Source organism: Schistocerca serialis, chromosome 7 (genome assembly GCF_023864345.2).
Source record: "Schistocerca serialis cubense isolate TAMUIC-IGC-003099 chromosome 7, iqSchSeri2.2, whole genome shotgun sequence".
In the NCBI taxonomy this organism is placed as follows: Eukaryota; Metazoa; Arthropoda; class Insecta; order Orthoptera; family Acrididae; genus Schistocerca; species Schistocerca serialis.
The window spans coordinates 518,626,496-518,639,392 of NC_064644.1; positions in this window are offsets into that span (position 1 = coordinate 518,626,496).

The following is a 12,897-nucleotide window of genomic DNA, read 5'->3' on the forward strand; positions in this document are numbered from 1 at the left end:
AAAGAGTTAAAGGGTTGCAGCTCTTCCAAGATCTAAAATCACGGCACATATAATGTATGAACTTAAAGAGATGATAGGTGCACGCTAGACGGAAAAGAGATTTTTGCGAAGCTAGGCGAAGGACTGCGCCGAGTAGCGTCGAATTAGAAACAGCAACAGAAGAGCAACGCTGCGTAGTAGCCGATTCGCTACTGGTAGTGAGAAAAGTAAAGAGCGATGTTAAAACAAGTATAACCTGAAGCTGTTAGAAAAAAGACACAATAAACAGAACGAAATAGTAACTAGTAGAAGTAATAACTAATCGAGAATGTAAGTCATTTTTCGTATCAGTCTGACGAACTTCAACCAAGAATCAGTAATCTCGACAAAATTCTGATACTATCATGGTCACACCGCCATGATATTAATGTACGCACACGTACGTGGAGATCCTGTGGCAACTGTGAAACTCAGACCACGATAAATTTCGAAGCGGTTTCGTGGGGGAATATTGGCCGGAAGTGTAGCAAGAGCTTTAAAATAGGGAACCGCTAATTTTGCTGGAATATTTGAGATCTGACGGCAACAGTCCGTTGCGTTAAAGGACATTATACGACTTTGTTTCGTAAAATTACATCAGGTGACAAGAGAGATTTTGTTGGCCGGTAAAAGTATGCATGCAGAGGACTAGATTCAACAATTGTCACCTGGTATAGGATCTGAGCACGAAATAACCGAGTGTGAGGCACATAGAGAATATTAAGAACAGATGACATTTCGTGCTATGTGTAAGTTTAGAGCGTAAGATTTGTTTGTACATACAGATTTAGTATCTGAGATGTGTACGTTGTATGTGCGAGTATTGTGCATGTGTTCAAATGGTTCAAATGGCTCTGAGCACTATGGGACTCAACTGCTGAGGTCATTAGTCCCCTAGAACTTAGAACTAGTTAAATCTAACTAACCTAAGGACATCACAAACATCCATGCCCGAGGCAGAATTCGAACCTGCGACCGTAGCGGTCTTGCGGTTCCAGACTGCAGCGCCTTTAACCGCACGGCCACTTCGGCCGGCTGTGCATGTGTTGATAAGCTGTGAAAATTAAGTACAAGTTCTATGTGTCGTGTGTCAGTTGCCGCAATAATAGATAGTAAATGGTAAATTATGTGAAATTTCCGGCGATGGGATTTTGACGACTACTAACAGCGAGTAGTAGCGGAAGTTCTCGCGCTTCATTGAACGTTTAAGTATGCCAGGTGCGGGATCACACTGTGACGAGATAATTTGGTAGTAATGATTTCTCAAACGCTAGGCTGCACCGCGAACATATCCTAATGGAAGTTGGTAGATGTAGGGTCACCCAGTACTACGGTTATAAGTTGATTTGCTGGTCGCGGGGTCACATCGTTTCCATTTGCAGTTACCAAAAGCGGCGACGCTGGTATACCTAATTCGTAGTCAAGAGGTTTGCTTAGACGTGGGGTTGACTTTTTTAGAGTGTGGATCACACAGTTTTCAGAGAAGTGCTTACGCTTGAAATGAGAAAGTGTCCTCTTCTTTTTTATGCGCAATTCGTAGAGGATGCGACGGTCCATTTATTAAACCATTTTACAGCAATAGTACCGCCGACGAGAATTAAGAATTAGTAAAAATAAGGATAGAAGAAATGTAGAAACTAATAACGCGATGGAAAGGAAATATCTTGAAAACGCTTCTGAAATTTTAATGAGTGGACTAAGAAAAAATTCATAAATTTTGAAGTCAACGAACCTGTGTTTCTGATCATCAAATGTTTCAAGACTGTCCCATGAAATGCAAATCGGTTGAATGAAAACTGCGTACTTTGCAGAAGGTTATTGGCGAGAAAAGGAAGGATAAGATAAGGGGAAGAGCAAACACATCTTGAATATGAGGGAGCATAATTACTAACGATTGTCATCAATGAAGCTGAATGTAGGCCGCACCAATAACAGTAGAAGCGTATCTGTAACATCGAAAGTGCATGCTATTCACCAGCAATTGCATGTCTACTACCTGTGACTATCCTGCTAATGAATGAATTCCATTTTAGTTAGCTTCATCATCATTGTTAATTGATTTTGCCTTTATATCCAAAAAATGCTTGATAAGCATATAAGACACAGTACTTAACTTCAGTTCTTATTACACTGTAAATTTTTGGTGCCACAGAGTCCCAGTTTCAACTGCATATTCATAAATTTAGGAGTATTCAGAATTATGAGCTTTACAACGGCACAGAGCCCAGAATCATGGTGTAGATGTTTTGTTAAATAGGTAGAGCGTCACAGGCCGAAGAGCCGCAATAAGTTGAGAATTTTATCGCGACAGTACTTGTTCATTATTCAGTTTTAAAAGCTTTGTAGCCACAGAGACGTAATCACTGCTTTTGTATTACAGTCTCGAGCACAGTCATCTTTACTTATAAATATATTCGAACGCAAAATTCATTGTGCATTAGAGAGGCTACTGATGCATAATTTCTTTGTGTGGATTATCTTTTGCCGGCCGCGGTGGCCGAGCGGTTCTAGGCGCTTCAGTCCGGAACCGCGCGACTCCCACGGTCGCTGGTTGGAATCCTGCGTCGGGCATGGATGTGTGTGATGTCCTTAGGTTAGTTAGGTTTAAGTAGTTCTAAGTTCTAGGGGACTGATGACCTCAGATGATAAGTCCCATAGTGCTCAAAGCCATTTGAACCATTTTCGATTATCTTTTGTTGTGCACTCACGGTTGTCCTATGAAATAGCTTTATGCAAAATTACTGCATTGCAAATCTAATGTTATGTGGTACGAGTCTTCACAGAGAATTATGTGCAACACAACATATACGAGCACACAGAAACCGGAGGCGAGAGTTGGGTCACTCACCCGCAAGCGTGCGCAACTAGTGAAACAGCTGACCCGGATGGAAGCGTGCAGCTATGAGGTGAGTGGTGAAGGACGACCCGCTGAGAGACTTTCGTTGGGCACGCCGCCCGCCGCCAAGAGCGCCTGCTGCTGGCTGGAGGGACTTGTTTTCCACCGACACGTGCCGAGCCCAGGTAGAGAGGTGAGCCGCCCGAACGACCAGTTTTTCTCCACTCCAAAAATCTCATCACACCAGGCGACTGCGGGGATGAGAACAAAATATCACGTCTCGCTGACCTACTTACTGCTGACGTCGACTCCTGCGGCTTGCAGACTGCGAGATAATGCTGTGAAGATCATCACATTAGTGTCAGTATAATGGACTACCACAGAAGCATTAGCTGACATGTATGACCCAGTGTGGAAGGCTATCCAGAGGACTTTCTATGATCTTTTAAGCTCCACGAGGTCATGCTGCGCAAGTAGTTATTACACCACTGTTAAAGAAGAAGAACTTTCTGTATGTACTTGTATCACGAGTCATGACATTCAGAGACATGTGTAAAACAGCTATTGATATAACTGCGTGAGATTCCGTGGCCAGAGTCAGTCAACATATAAGTTTTTTGGGTATGGTACCGCGTCATAATGTACTGCTACTGGAGAAAAACAACGTTTCGTCCACGATTGCAGCTGCCTTCTTCTGGGTCTGTAACGCTACCGCCCTGCTCGGACGTACGTTAGCTCTATAAAGCCTGTACTGCAATAAGTTCACGGGCTTCACCTTATAAACAAGGATTTTAGTACATTAGTTGACCGCGTGTACCTAATAGAAGCAAGATCGGACTTATACTCAGTCAATAACTACAGTGATGCGTCAAGCAAATGTAAAGTATAATTACTCTTTCGCATGGACAAGAAGTACACACAGTAGATGCTACCTATAATTAATAATTCGGTCGCCAGCCTACTTAGGCAATGAGTGAGTTTTTCCTTGTACAAGTGGGTGCATGTACAAGCATAACTACACGTAGTAACGTTGCGATATATGGCAAAGTTTGGAACCAAAAAAAAATCCACTGAACTAAAGTTTTCTCCTTTTGTATTAATTTGGACGAGCTAAAATTACACAACACCACACAGTAATGATTACTACGAACTGCATTTTGTATGTTGAGCAGACTGAAATCGGGCATAGATTGCCCTAGCATCGACAATCTTGAAAGTAAACACACAATATCACTATTAATTATGGAAAAACACTAATACACTTAGGATTAATATAGACTTAGCTTTACTGGTCAAATCTGATCAACACATTTCAAGGTTTGAAAGAATGGACAAGAGAAGGGGAGGGGGGGACCCTGAAACTGTTATGGTCGTTAAACTGAAACTATTAAGTACTGAAGGAAAATTAACACTCAAAATTATCAATCTATGGATAACTACTCTTTTGTCTTACTTCTGAATAATTTAACTGCCATTATTTCTGTCTCAAATTAATTAAATAACATCGCTAACTCAATTCAAAAAAAATCTCTTCCAATTTAGTCATGCTTTTGTTCTTTACCAACATTTGCAATAACACACAGAACTTTAGACTCCTTTATGGCATAGATTAATCTGCTGATAATTTTCATTAACACTAACATTAAACTTTCAGTTCGGGATACTCGGGTTGCACAATACGAGGTAAGGACCCTGTCTAGGTGAGTGATCAGGATAAGTCACGGCTAAGGCAATGCTGGTAAAAGTCACGTTATTATTGAACAGTCAGAAACATTTTCGACACTGGTCCACACAGATACACTTCTAAAGATGAAATAAATGTTTGACCTGTGCAAGTCGGTGCGGCGGATGGCGGGCAGCGAGATAGCGAGAAGCACGGCACACATGCAAGCACGGCTAAGGCTCTCACTGCAGCGGCACTTTCCTTCTTCTTAGCGTCGTTATCTTTCCAACTTTGTGCCTCAGAATATAGCCATGCCAAGTAGTCGTCGGAATCGGTTCATCCGAGGCTCAATGGAATCCACTTTTCCTGGGTAGCCTCCTCGGTACAGTACGTGTACTTCCGAACGATGCCCAACTCCGACTCTTGCTCGCCTCCGACTGTAATACTGTGTCCGTTGTGCCGAACCGCGCCAGTGTGCGTTTTCCCGCCTCGCCTGCCTCCACCTTTTCCCGCTCCCCTACAGGTAGGGTATTCACCACAGGTTTTCTACTACACATATCCTAATGCATTACCTACGTATGGACCAAGTGTATAAATTACAATTTTCACATCTTACAATAGTTTTAACATTAAATACACTTTCCTTTGATTACCACATTATTTGAAATCTAACATAAATAATAATATTCATTTCAAAAGTTGCTCACAGTCTCTTTAACATAACGATACAAACCGAAAAAAAAGTTCAAAACATTGCTTACATTAATTTATCTAAATTCATAAAGAAAAAAATTATTATATGTACAGTTGTCGTTACACATGCCCCTGTTTCCAGAAAATTTTCTTAAGTCCAAATTTTATGGGAACACTAAATCTTACAATTATACAGTGGTTCCGAATCTTTACTTAATTGTCCAAAAAAATTTACACTATATATTTCCTTTTACTCACTGTATATAGGTTTACACTTTTTTAACACATCAAGAATAATTACTTGTCATTTACTCAAGTGCCTTTTGCACAGTCCAACTTCCCATCATAACATCACTGAAATAGCAATTTAATCATTTTTTCTAAATTTCTCAAAGAAATAATTTAAAATTCTGGAATACCAACATTTAACTACAAAAACAATTGCATATTTTGTACACACTATAAGATAATTTGTCGCTGCTTGCTTTGAATAGCAGTCCATTTTCTTACTTACTAAACAAAACACACACACATATATTCAGAAAATTAACTACACATATTTGCTGCCTATTATGCGGATTTGGGCAGTCCTTTTCACTTCATATTGTCACATCTCCTGGATCACATTTACAATTTTCCATCGATTATTTATCTGCCCTCATTGGTATTTGGCAGTCCTTCATATTATGGTTCATACACTGCCCATTTTCATTTTTGACAGTCCCATCTTTTATCTGGCTGATAGCATTTATCCTTTCTTTTCAGTCCTTTTCTCCATACATTTTTACAGTTACAGTACAATTGGTAATCTGAAACTCACATAACTACATTAGCACACTTTCAAGGGTATACAGACATTTACCAAGATTAGATACATTTAGAATAACTTGGGTTCAGCATAAGATACAGCACATTTACTCGTTCCTAGGAACATACAGTTTCAGGTCCACAATATTTCTTACACCTAAAGGTCTTTTGGATTTTGGGTAGATCAGGTAGTAAGCATTGTCGTGTGGAATATTCTGTATTATATATGGCCCATTATAAATATATTTAAATTTTGAAATTTCATGGTTTAGTTCACTAGAATTTTCGTGGGTTTTTAAAAGAACATAATATCCAATTTTAAATTTGGAAACTTTTAAATTTTTATTGTGTCTTTTAGATCTAGATTCAGCTTTTTGCTTTGCCCTTTTTATCACCCATTCTTTCTTTTGATCCAATCCCAAACTTGTACAAGGTGGAAACTCTAGTTTTTCTTCAATTAAACTTTTACTACTTCTGCCTAACAAAATTTCTTCCGGTGGAAATCCTGTAGTTTCATGATGTAATGTGTTCATGACATTCTCAAAATCCGATATAAACCTGTCCCAGGCTCTATGATTGTGACTGCAGTATGTTCTACACAATCTCCCGATTTCTCGCATGTACCTTTCAACCGGGTTGCTAGCAGGATGATAAGCTGAGATATATTTAACCTCCACATCATTTCTCTCCATTCCTTCTTTCCAAATTTTGGATATGAACTGGGGTCCATTGTCAGATAGTACTGCTTTGGGTTTCCCGATGGTCCTGAAGTATTCGACCATCCTATTAAATACAGCTTTTGCTGTTGCTTTTTTCAAGGGGTATAATTTCACAAATTTTGAAAATATTTCCAAAATCACCAAAATATATGCACAATTTCCCGAAGTCTTTGGGAGGGGACCATATAAATCTACCGATAATAAGTCTAGGGTGTCTTCAGGCAACGTACTTTGCATTGGTCCCCTACTAGTTTTGTTCGGCACTTTGGCCTTTTGACAGACATCACATGACTTAATTCGTTCCTTTACCTTCTTACTTATACTACCAGTAATCACTATTACATTATTCAATTTATCCAAACATTTCTTCGGCCCACTATGCCCTAATGCTAAATGAAAATAATCTATGACATCAGTGTCAAACTGGTTTGGCCAACATACCCTCCATTCCTCAGTAACTAAATCTTTCTTCCTATATAAAATGCCCTTATAAATTTTGTAATATTTTTTAATTTGAGGATACTGTACACTGTCAAAATTTACCTTCACTGATTTCCAGGTTGAATCCTCATTCTGATGGTATCTCATATTTTTACATATCTGCTCCATTTTCCTCTTTCCTGAAACCGCTTTCATATACCTTATCTGAAAAGTACCCTCTTCACCATTTTCATTTGACACTTCACTCATACCATTAGGCAATCGAGATAAAGCATCTGCCACATAATTCTCAGTACCTTTAACATAACAAATATCATAATCAAATTGTTGTAGGTACAAAGCCCAACGAGTTAGCCTATCATTAAGTAAACGGCAATCTTTAAGAAAAGTTAAAGCTTTGTAGTCAGTATGTATAATGAGCTTATGGCCCCACAGATAATTTCTAAATTTCTTTAGCCCCCATATAATGGCTAAAGCTTCCTTTTCCGAAATAGTGTAGTTCCTCTCGTATTTTGTTAGAGTTCTACTTGCAAATGCGATAGTCCTGTGTTCGATTTCTTTTCCTTCACAGATTTCTTGGAAAACTTCTATACCAATTCCATAAGCACTGCTGTCAGTACTCATATGGAAAGGTTCTGATAGTATGGGGTGATGCAAAATATTGTCATTCAAAAGTTCGTTTTTCAATTTTTCAAAATCTCTCATGCACCCTTCAGTCCACACAAAAGCACTATTTTTCTTAAGTAAATTATTCAGATGAGGACTATTAAAAACTTGCCCCTTGACGAATTTTCTATAGAACCCACATAAACCTAAAAAGGCTTTCAACTGTTTTCTATTTCTAGGAGCTGGACATCCTGATATTGCACTTAACTTTTCCGGATCCTTGCCAATGCCGTTTGTAGTAATAATGTGCCCCAGAAACTTTATTTCTGATTTCACAAATTCACATTTCTTCCACTTAAGTGTCATGCCCCCTGCTTCTAGAGCAACAAAAACTTTCCGCAATAACTCGCAATGCTCTTGCCATGCTTCTGTAGCAATCAGTAAATCGTCTACATAAATGGTTAGCCAGGAACTCAGTTCTCTCCCTAACACAAAGTCCAGTGCCCTAATAAATACTGCCACAGAAGTGCTAAGCCCAAACGTCACTACTTTATACTGATAGCATTTCCCGGCGAATAGAAAAGCGGTATATTTACGGGATTCTTTACTTAATGGGATTTGCCAGTATCCGGCTGTCATATCTAGACTGGTTAAATACTTCACGTTATAAAACTTTTGGAGCATTTCGTCCAGATTTTCAGGTCTGTCTATTTCCTTCTTTACAATTTTGTTCAAAGTCCTGGCGTCGATAACTACTCTCACTCCCCCATCCCTTTTGTTCACTATGATAAGGGGACTATTATACTCGCTGCTACTTCGTTCGATTACCCCCCACTCTATCATTTTATCTATTTCCACTTGAACAGCCTGCCTCTTTGATATGGGTATCGAAAACGGTCTTACGAAGAAAGGTTTATGCTCTATGGTCTCAATCTGGTATTCAAAATTCTTAACTAGGCCAGGTTTGTTCGAAAATACGGGGCGGTTACTATCTAAAATTTCAAGCAATTCTGCTTTCTGTTCGGGAGATATTCCCTCTAAATTTTCCACCATTCCCTTAAATTCCTGCCCCTGCTCGTCACTCTCATTTAATATTCTCTGGACATGGTACACCTCATACTTGTTTGTCAACCCATCATTCCCTTGGTCGATCTCCAACAACAAAGAATCGATTTCTGAATCAACCACTTTCCCACTTTCCTCAAAATTTAATTCCAATTTCCTAAATGTACTATTTATTTTGATCAGTCCCTGGCTACAATCAATAATAACCTTTTTCTTTATCCAACCAATCTATCCCCAAAATCATTTCAGTACTCAAGTCTGGCACAACCAAAAAATCGTGTTCAAAGTTTTGTCCTTTTATACTAAATTCAACCAAAATCTGGTTCTTTACCGGCTTACTAGCCTTACCAGTTGCACCAACAATTTTTACACCTGTCACTGACATAATTACTAGCCCAGGCTTATCACAAATGTGTTCGAAAAATGACTGAGAAATTGCACTTATCTGAGACCCAGTATCAAGAAGTACTTGCAATTCCACGTTATAAATTTCAATTGGTATTATAGTTTGTTTAACCGTCGAATGTTTTTCATTACCGTGGTCTTCCTTGAGCAAATCCGGGTCGACAATAACATCGTCCCAAGATATGCTTTTAACATTCACTTCACATATATCTGGCGGTTTCTTGGGTTCCGGAAGTTTAAAATTATTAATTACCTGAACTCTTTGCGAAATAAACCCTGAGTCGTCTGGTGGTTCTTTCTTTCTTTGTTCTGTTTCAACGTCTGGATTTTGTTTTGATACGTCGTCATCGTTAGGTACAATATCGCAATTAACTGCATCCCCTTTATTTTCACTGATTTTCTCATACCCTCTTTCAGTAAAAGTATATTCATTTTCCTTTACACCTGAAAATTCATCTTCACTAGAGTCATCACTACTCTCTTCCTCAACATCAGATTCACTTAAGCACGCTACTTTTGCACAATAGGGAGCGTTAGTACATTCATTTTCGTCTGTATTTGCGTATCTTTCATCATCTGAACTATCGTCGGAATCCGACCATTCCGGATCGCTTTCAAGTTCTAACATAAAAGCTTTTCTGAGACAGGCACTAAGTTCTTCCTCTGTATTGTCGTCAGGCTTGGATTTTAATTCAATCTCCTCTTTTGGCAAAACGGCCTCATCATCAGCTTTATTTACATCTACCGTGACTTCATATTTAGTGTAATCCTTGTGAACTTTAATTACTTTCAGGTAATCATCTACCCCTTCTCCACGGTGCCTCTCGGTAGCAGCTTGTACTATTGGCGGACTGTTAGCAGAAGTTATTTCATCGTCAATGCTGAGGATTTCATCCTCCAAATCCTTCCTATTATTAACCTTCCTCCTATCGGCAGCACGCGTACTTTGCGCGGCGCTATTTATTCTCCCCTCTTCAAATTTGGGCCACGTCACTTTATGGACGTCCCTACTATCTCTCTTTCCACCAACTAATTTCTTCGCCTCATACTCCCTTTTAAAATCCTCCCATTCACATTGCTTTAGGCCCTTGTACAGATCATCGATCTGCACACGCCAATCAGTTACTTCTGCTAATTCATCCTCGCCTTTTATCTCATTGCAAACACTGCTAACCGCACCTCGCTGTGTATTCACAGTTTCATTTATTGTTTCCTTTGCCACGGAATTATCACTCGTAAAATTTTCATTAGCTCTGACGGCTAAGTTCGTACCTACTGCTGCCGTATTGTTAGCGGCTTCCTTCCGAACAGATGTTCTGCTAGGCTGGGCCGTTGCCCTCTGATGCTCCACTCGCCTGTTAACATGTAGCGCTCTGTGCGGCAGAGGTGACTCATACTGGCTCGCACCTGACGCTTGTTTCGCCACAACACTTTGCGTCGTTCCATGTCTGTCCCTAACCTGTTTCATTACATTACGGTCGGTCCGGTATCTCTTCTTAAATCGGGGCCGGTATGTATCGTCCGCTTCCGTTTGGCCCGCAACGTTCGCGGAAATTAGTTTCCCGCGTCGTTATTATTTTGCGCGGTATACCCTCTACCGCGACCTGAATAATTTCCTCTGCCTCTTCCTCTTTGTATTACATTGACGCGAAATTCATCGCCGTCGTTTCGTTCGTCATTGTGTCGGTTATTATGGTTACCAAAGTTTTGATAATTGGCTCGACTTGCGCGCCAATGGTCTTCGTCTTCGACCCTTTCTAGAAATGCTTGGAAGCTACGATGATTGCTTCCTACATACCTCTTTGAATCCTCCGGAAGCTTTTTATATAGCTCCCAGATAATTTCCGAATCTGATCTTCTACCTCTTAAGTGTGTCAATTTTCGGTACCAATGCTCGCAGAAATCTTTCAAAGAATTCCTGCCCCTGTTATCATGCTGTCTGGCCATGATGAACTCCCGCCATAAATGGTCCTGCTTTTGTTCAGACCAATATTCTTCCATAAATCTCTGCCTAAATTCTTCGAACGTCATTCGTTCGGTATTTAAATTTATCCCCCAGCGCTTAGCGTCACCTGCTAAGGCGCTAATTACTACATTTATCTTTTCCTGATCAGACAAGTGCTCAGGAAATACTCTCTCGCAATTTTTGATAAAATCTAACCGATGCCACCCCTTATGTTTCTTGGCTGGATCGAAGCGTTCCTCGCCTTCTAACAGATTCGTAATTGGTGTGCCATTACAGACAACACCAGGCCTATCTTTAATTTTGCTCTCCAGATCGAAAATTCTGCCTTGAATTTTCGTAGTAATTTGTTCACAATTTTGAACACATCCGGATACTTTTTTACTTAAATCCCTTTCAGTGTCTAAAACTACCTTTTTCAATTGCGATATCCCGTGTTGACATTCGTTTACGATCTCAGTTTTAAGACCGAAAACTTTTTCGTCTACCTTAGTTTCAACCAGAGGTTCTACTTTCTCTTGGATGTTGAGAATTTCAACATCGAATCTACTATTAATGTTTCCAATTTCCTCCTGCATAGTATCCATATTTTTGTTAATGGTATCAATTTCAAGTTTCAGTGTATTTACCACAGAACTTAAATTACCCACTTTTTGTTCTACCTGTTCTATTTGTTTACTAATTTTAAATCCCTGTCCTTCGACCTGTGCTTTAATTTGATCCACCTGTGTTTTGAGTTGCTCGTCAACGTGTGTTTTAAGCTGCTCATTCTGTGTTTTGAGCTGCTTGTCAACGTGCGTTTTAAGCTGCTCGTTCTGTATTTTGAGCTGCTCACTCTGTTCTGCAATTTGTTTGGTTAACTGTTCAAATAAATCGTTCATGTTTAAAATTTTCACACTGTTTTGTTCTACTGAATCGGTGTGTTCCGATCCTACTTCAAAAGTTTCTTTCGGTTCTTTCTTTATCTGTGGTGAATCAAATATGTCAGTGGATTCGTTCACGTACCCACTATCATCTACAAAGTCACCCTCTTCTTTCTGTTTTGTCCCTTGCTGTATTCAAGACGATCTCGACATTTCAATCTGTTCGTTGACGTGTTCGTGGTATTGTAAGTACGCCAATTGTCTTCCGCTAACGCCATCTATTATCTGGCCGCGTGAACTCCGGCTACTGCCAGCCGCATTCTTCATTTCACTTGGCGCATCTACCCTGCCTACGTTCCTGCCCATATTGAATGCCAACTATAACTGCAGTTTATTTTACTGACTTTTATTGCAATTCGTGCCACTGAACATCCACTGTTCGGTATTTACATTAATTTGTAACCGACAACAGCTGGATGTCCTGTCACCGGGAAGCCACTTGTAACGCTACCGCCCTGCTCGGACGTACGTTAGCTCTATAAAGCCTGTACTGCAATAAGTTCACGGGGCATCTAGAGGGTTGGATCCCCTCCTTCGAAAGCGTCAGATTGCAAAGCCTGGGCTACTCTCAGGGTAGAATCTCCGTCTTCGAAGATTGTGTGTGTTTGTCCGTCCGTCCGTCCGTCCGTCCGCCTGCTGGCTGTCCATCGCCGTCGTCGCAACCGCCGCCGACGCCGCCTGCTGTTCGTCCGTCTGTTCGCCGCCGACGCCGCCTGCTGTTCGTCCGTCTGTTCGCCGCTGCCCATCGCCGACGCCGA